At 40.8% G+C, this 5,964-nt stretch overlaps 2 long non-coding RNA genes across 3 annotated transcripts in view; one reads left to right on the plus strand and one right to left on the minus strand.

Moving 5' to 3' along the window:
• Positions 1–926, minus strand: part of LOC108512258 (uncharacterized) — a 3,292-nt gene extending 2,366 nt beyond the window's left edge. The window contains exons 1-2 of the long non-coding RNA XR_001880545.1: positions 761–926; positions 463–651 (exon numbers count right to left, since the gene is read on the minus strand). This is a non-coding gene — a long non-coding RNA (uncharacterized LOC108512258). The remainder of the gene's footprint in view (positions 1–462; positions 652–760) is intronic.
• Positions 927–972: 46 nt separating this feature from the next.
• LOC108512260 (uncharacterized) overlaps positions 973–5,964 on the plus strand; it is a 23,492-nt gene continuing 18,500 nt past the window's right edge. For both annotated transcript variants that reach the window (XR_001880546.1, XR_001880547.1), the window contains exons 1-3: positions 973–1,079; positions 1,890–2,000; positions 2,547–2,610. This is a non-coding gene — a long non-coding RNA (uncharacterized LOC108512260). The remainder of the gene's footprint in view (positions 1,080–1,889; positions 2,001–2,546; positions 2,611–5,964) is intronic.

Genomic DNA, 5,964 nt, shown 5'->3' on the forward strand with positions numbered 1-5,964 from the left:
TAATCTACTTCTAATTACGAACTGTGTTTATTATGAGACTATCAAATAAACTGCTTTCCATCAACATGCAGGTGTTTTCTTTGAAGGGGATTGCAAACACGAAGGGACTGACACGTTCATATTTACTTAGCAAATAATGATCTAATCCCTGGGTCAACAGTGAAGCTGAGGAAGGAGAAGACTGTTTCTAGGTGATGGAAGTTTGTTAGGCAGGACTCAGTTGTATTCTAGGTTTCAGGGTGGGGACTACTGTACTGCCTTTTCAGTCAGGCGGATCCCAAAGAACTGCTGCCTGGACGGGAATGGAAATATGGTCTGGCTGGGAGGACAGAAAGCAGATGAAAGAAAGTGTGATAGGGGTTGCAGACTCAGGGCCTTGAGCACTGTTCTTTCTCATCTTTGTGGTGGGGGATGACGGGGTGGAAATGCATTCTCCCATTCGGATCACATCCCACTACTCACCAGTCTTATATCCCGTCGCTGCTTCACATATATTATTTACCCGGCCTGGGTGGCATTTTAGTTTGCATCCTTGATTGGGAGTCTCAGGGGCTACGAAGAAACGTTTTACCCCCAGGTAGCCGACGGCTGCGGAGCGAGTATTCGTGGAGCGGGATAAGTGGGGATGTCGCTGCGTCCTCGTCCCTTGATCTGCGGGGGACGGCCATTCTCAGGGTTCCAGAGGAGCCGGCTCCGTGTACCTAGGCCCTAGGTCGGCTCCCAAGCGCCCCGGCCCGCCACTACACCAGCCATTTCTTACCCGCAGATACAAATCTGACACAGACACCAGCTCCTCATGCTCTTGGCTCCCATGCCTTCCTCCACCGCGCCTCAGCACTTGCGGCTTCTTCACTCCCACAGCGCCCGCCGTAGTCAAGGCAACAGAGATATGCCTGGTGACAGACCCGGCGCCGGCTTCCGGTGGCGCCAGAGACGCGCGGGTGAAAGGTCGAGCGTCAGCCGGCCCCGCCCCCTGGCGCGCGGGCGTGCCGGACTCGCAGAGATCTTTGCGTTTCGGAAGCTCTTGGTGTGGCTGCGACCCCAGAGGAGAAGCTGGGCTTGTGGGGCTGCTGCCGCCGGTGAGTGCGAGCTCGCGCTGGGGACTGGCATCTTCCTTGGCCAGCCTTTGGGCGGTGCTTGGAGGACCCAGCTCGCTGCGGCTCTGAGGCGGGAACGCGGGCTGGGGCCGAGCCCTGGCTGGGAGCGGTGGTCCCCGGAGTGTCGCTTCCAGTCTGGGGCCGGGGCGGTGGCCTGTCTGTGTGGACCAGCGATTCTCAAAGAGAGCGAATCCGGGACCCTGCCGAAATGAAGGGCATGTAGTGTAGAGGTTTTTCCTTTTTATTTAGAAAGGAATGAAAGACCGGCAATGCACCTGCTTGGATAATAAGCACGTGACCCAAAATTTTGTTCGGGCTCCGTGGGCAGGAATAAAGCTGGGTATTCCACCTTGCGCGAGGACTAGCGAGAATGTCAGAATGAGGGACTTGGGGGAAGACTGAAGAGAGAAAGGGAGCATCTTCTTCAGCATCTTCTCTCCCTCCTGCATGCAACCCTTCCTGTACGTGGTCATTGGCCTGGAGAAGTTTAGCCCAGTACTCCTCCACCGGCAGGGTTACTGGTGTCACTCTGCACCCAGCCGCCTCGAGCTGCGTGATTCATCGCAGCCTTCGGATCCGGAAGGATGAGCAAACTCCTTAAGTATAATTGTGCTAGGATATTGACTTTAGTGCACGAACGGGACTTAGGCCTAGGTGGTGTGTCTCATCAATAAATATTCACTGGGTTCTTAGTTTAAGGGGTTTGAGAAGCCTTGCCACCTCCTAGCATTTATTATTTTTTTCTTTTGCCCCGACCTTTAATCTCTGGGCTAATACTTACTTAATTTTTAGTCACAGGAAATAAGTAAACCATGGTGCTCAACAGTTTGGATAAGATGATTCATCTCCAGAAAAACACTGCCAACATCAGGAATATTTGTGTTTTGGCTCACGTTGACCATGGTAAGAATCCTTTTTAAGTGCTTGTTTTGATAAATAAGGGAGGTGTGTCTCTGTATGTCTCAGTGGAGTGAAGCTGTGGGCAGCTGAGAGTGGTGTTTGCTAAGAAGCAAGTCTTCTTTCCTTTAAAAGTTTTCTGTGATGTTAGGGAAGCCTGCCTTGCTATAAAGCGTTTGAATTGAACACAGTTACCTAGTGAGTAGCATTCTTCTTTATAGTATGTCATGTTGTTTTTTAAACCAGAACTTGAATTTTTTGTTTTTGAAATGGCTTTAAGTTGCTTGACAACTTTTCAGATGAGGGTGATTAGATCCACAGGGTTGCAGATAAGATTACAGCAATATAGAGTGCTAGCATCTGTGTCCTTCTAGATGATATTCTGTTCAAAAGTCTAACAAATCTCTTTTGTTTTTTGTCACCTAGCATAAGTAAATTGAAAATCTTTACTAAACCAATTCTTCTGACCAGATTTTAAATCTATAGGTATGATCCATGACCCCTTTTAAGAAAGACATGGATTTGAATTGATGTCCCTATTTTATTTAACAGGAAAAACTACTCTGACTGTCTTGTATCTAGCAATGGAATCATCGCCAGCTGCCTAGCAGGCAAGGTATGTTCTTACTTTATAAATACTTGTCGCATTTCACTATTAGCTGTCAACAATGTAATGAACCATTTCCTGTGTTCTTTAGCGATCCAAAAGGGTATAGAACATTGTTCTTGCTTCTAAAAGCTGCCAATCCATTTTGCAAGATTAAATTGCTGACGAGTTACTTGTATATTGCTTTGTATTGCTTTATGTTAATATTTTATAAGTGCAAAAGTGAGTTTTTGCAACAAGCAAATGATACACAATTTTGGAAGCTTTACCAGAGTCTTTTTTTCTTGAGGTACCATGAGGGAATCTCTCTTCTTTGCAAATTAAAGTATAAAAGTAAAACACTATTTTTCACTAACTAAAATGAATCACAGATGTTATTGAAGGATTATAGTTCCACACAATCATATAGGGAGAATTCTTACTACCACACAAGAGAAAAAAAGATTTTCATTATAAGAGAGTAAACAGAAGCGAATCTCTCTCCCTCACCAAACCAGCCTTGGTTTTCAAAATGGAAGCAAGAAGTTGGACACTGAGAGATGGATGTAATAGCGTACAATAGTATGAATGTCAGTTCTAGCTAATTGCAGAAAATTGATTTTCTCCCTATAAATATGCCTATGCTCATATGCCTGGAATATTTATTTTCTGTTCTGAAATATTTATTGATAACATTCTAGCAATATCTTTAAAACATCATAATCTTTACCATCTGTTTTTAGTTTTTTATGATACTTAAGAAAAAAACAAACAAGAGAACAATCAATGCTGTCCACATTATCTGGCAGCTCCATTATTGCCGTTAGATGTTTCCTCAGCTTACTTTTATGTCTAGCCCAAAATCTATTTAGAAAGTTTATTCTCTTCTGAACAGGTTTAAGTCCAAGAAGTGCCTGCATGCACTTGCGCACTGTTTGTATACACAGCGCCAACCCCATTTTAATATAGTCAGCTGTTCTGGTTCTTCTTTGAGGACAAAAGTCTTGAGTTGCTTTTGCTAGTTCTTTTTCCTGGTACTTGGGAATGCTCCCTGTGGTGTCTTGTGGTACCAACGAATTGGAAACCACTTTCAGAAAGTCAGGGGACATCATCCTGGGCCTCAGCTTTTTCAATCTACATATCACCACTCTACTCCTATGGTTTTGATACTACCTGTATGCTGGTGACTCCCAAACTTGAATCTCTATTTCAGACCTCCTTTCAAACACCAAACCACATATTTATCTGCCTACTAGATATCTTTATTTGGATGTCCCTCAGATAAATGAAAACCTAGCATGCCCCAATTGATTATCTCACTCAGACTCACATTCCCCAGAAATAACATATCAACAAAGTTTCTATTATGAATTTGGCATCTCAGGCTAACATTCTGTTTAATTGACTTTCTCTCCCTCATTTCCATCTCTCCTTTTCAAGTAGTTTTCAAATACTGTTGATATTACCTTCCAAATATTAATGTCTTCCTTCTTGAAGCAAACATGGAATGAATGGCAAACTGATAAAATTGTCAAAAATAAGAAAAAGAAAAAAGAAGAAATCACAATGTAAAATATGTATAAGGTCTGTAGTGCTATTCTCTTTCATTCTTGGTATTTGTAATTGGTTTCGTCTCTCTTTTGCTTTATTAACTTTATTATCTTTTAATAGAACCAATTTTTGGTTTCACTTTTTTCTCTATTGTTTTTCTGTTTTCAAATTTATTGATTCCTGCTGTTATCCTCATTTATTTCCTTTTACTTTGCTTTGGATTTAATTTGCTCTTATTTTTCTAGTTTCATACAATGAAGGTTTAGACTGATGATTTAAGACTTTCTTTTCTAATATGAACCTTAAATGCTATAAATTTTCCTCAAAGCATTACTTTAGATGCATCTTTCAGATTTTGATGTATTATATTTTCATTTTCATTAAATTCAAAATATGTTCTAATTTCTTTTGTTACTTTTGCTTAAAACCACTAGTTATTTAGGAATTTGCTGTTTAACTTCCAAATATTTGGGTATTTTCCACCTTTTTTTCTATTATTGATGTCTAATTTAATTCTGTTATGATCAAAAACACACATTGCATGATTTCAATTCTTTTATATTTGTTAAGGTTTGTTTTATGACTCTGAATATAGTTTATCTGGATGAAGCTTTCGTGTGCACTTGAAAAGAATGTGTATTCTGTTACTGTTGGCAGAAGTGCTTGACAAATGTCAGTTTGGACAACATCGTTGATAGTTTTGTTCAGGTTTTCATATCCTTATTCATTTCCCGTCTATGTTCTATAGATTACTTAAAGAGAATGTTGAAGTCTCCAACTACAAATGCATATTTTTTATTTCTTATGTTAGTACTATAAGTTTTTGCTTTGTATATTTGAAGCTTAGGATATTGTTTGGGAAGTGGAAGGTGGATATGTAGTGGTTTCTCTGTTGTCCTGGTCCAGTTTCAGTCTTAGGCAGGCCCTGTGCCCCTGGGTCTCAGAAGCAGGGCTCTGGCAGAGCACCTGCCCCTTCACTTGATGTAGTAGGTCTCTAATTGTTGGTCCCAAGACAGTTTCCTGTTCTTTCTTCATGTTCAAGGTTTAGTTTTATTTTGCTTCTTGTTGTTGTTTTTCCTTTATCTTTCATCAAGTTGCAATACATCTTCACCTATTCACTAGGGTTGTCCGAGTGATGCCTCTCCTGCAGTGGATTAATGCTTTTGTTCTGTAGGTTAGAGGTATTCAAATGCAGCTTCCTGCTTTTTTTTTCTTTTGCAACAACAACCATTCTTTTCTGCATGCCTGCACTATAAAGGAAACTTTCTGTGGTCTCCAGCCTTTCTCCCAATCTTTCTGATGATCACACAGTGAACATCCATAGGAAAGTGTCTATGAGTCGTTTTGGAATCCCCCTTTAGTGTCTGAAGTTTTCAGAGCTTCTATACTCTCACAGTAGCTCATACTCAAGTCTTTAGCAATTAGTTAAAGATATAATGAATTATTTTATACACTTGTGTAACAGCTAGTCTCATTCCATGCCCTGCTTTGGGTGAAACAGTGCTTGCCTCCTCTCTCAACTGGGTGGAAGTTGTTTTTCCCTAAATGTCAGGCTAATTGGTTAACCTGTGATCTCAACTTTCTAAAGGATTCATACACATTTATGATTTTGTAGATTATCTGGCTTATTCTTATTGTTATGTAGGGAACATAGTATTTCTGGCATTCTGCATCATACACAGAATCTGAAAATTCTGGATTTCTTTATGGTGAGGTTTAAAATTACACCTTGAATTCTACAAATTCAAATTCCTTTACAGATACAGGGCTATTTTGACTTTTATTTCTTCTTGGGTTACTTTTGGTAAATTGTATTTTCAAAAAAAAGTTATT

This window comes from Rhinopithecus bieti, unplaced genomic scaffold, assembly GCF_001698545.2.
Source record: "Rhinopithecus bieti isolate Rb0 unplaced genomic scaffold, ASM169854v2 scaffold_30283, whole genome shotgun sequence".
In the NCBI taxonomy this organism is placed as follows: domain Eukaryota; kingdom Metazoa; phylum Chordata; class Mammalia; order Primates; family Cercopithecidae; genus Rhinopithecus; species Rhinopithecus bieti.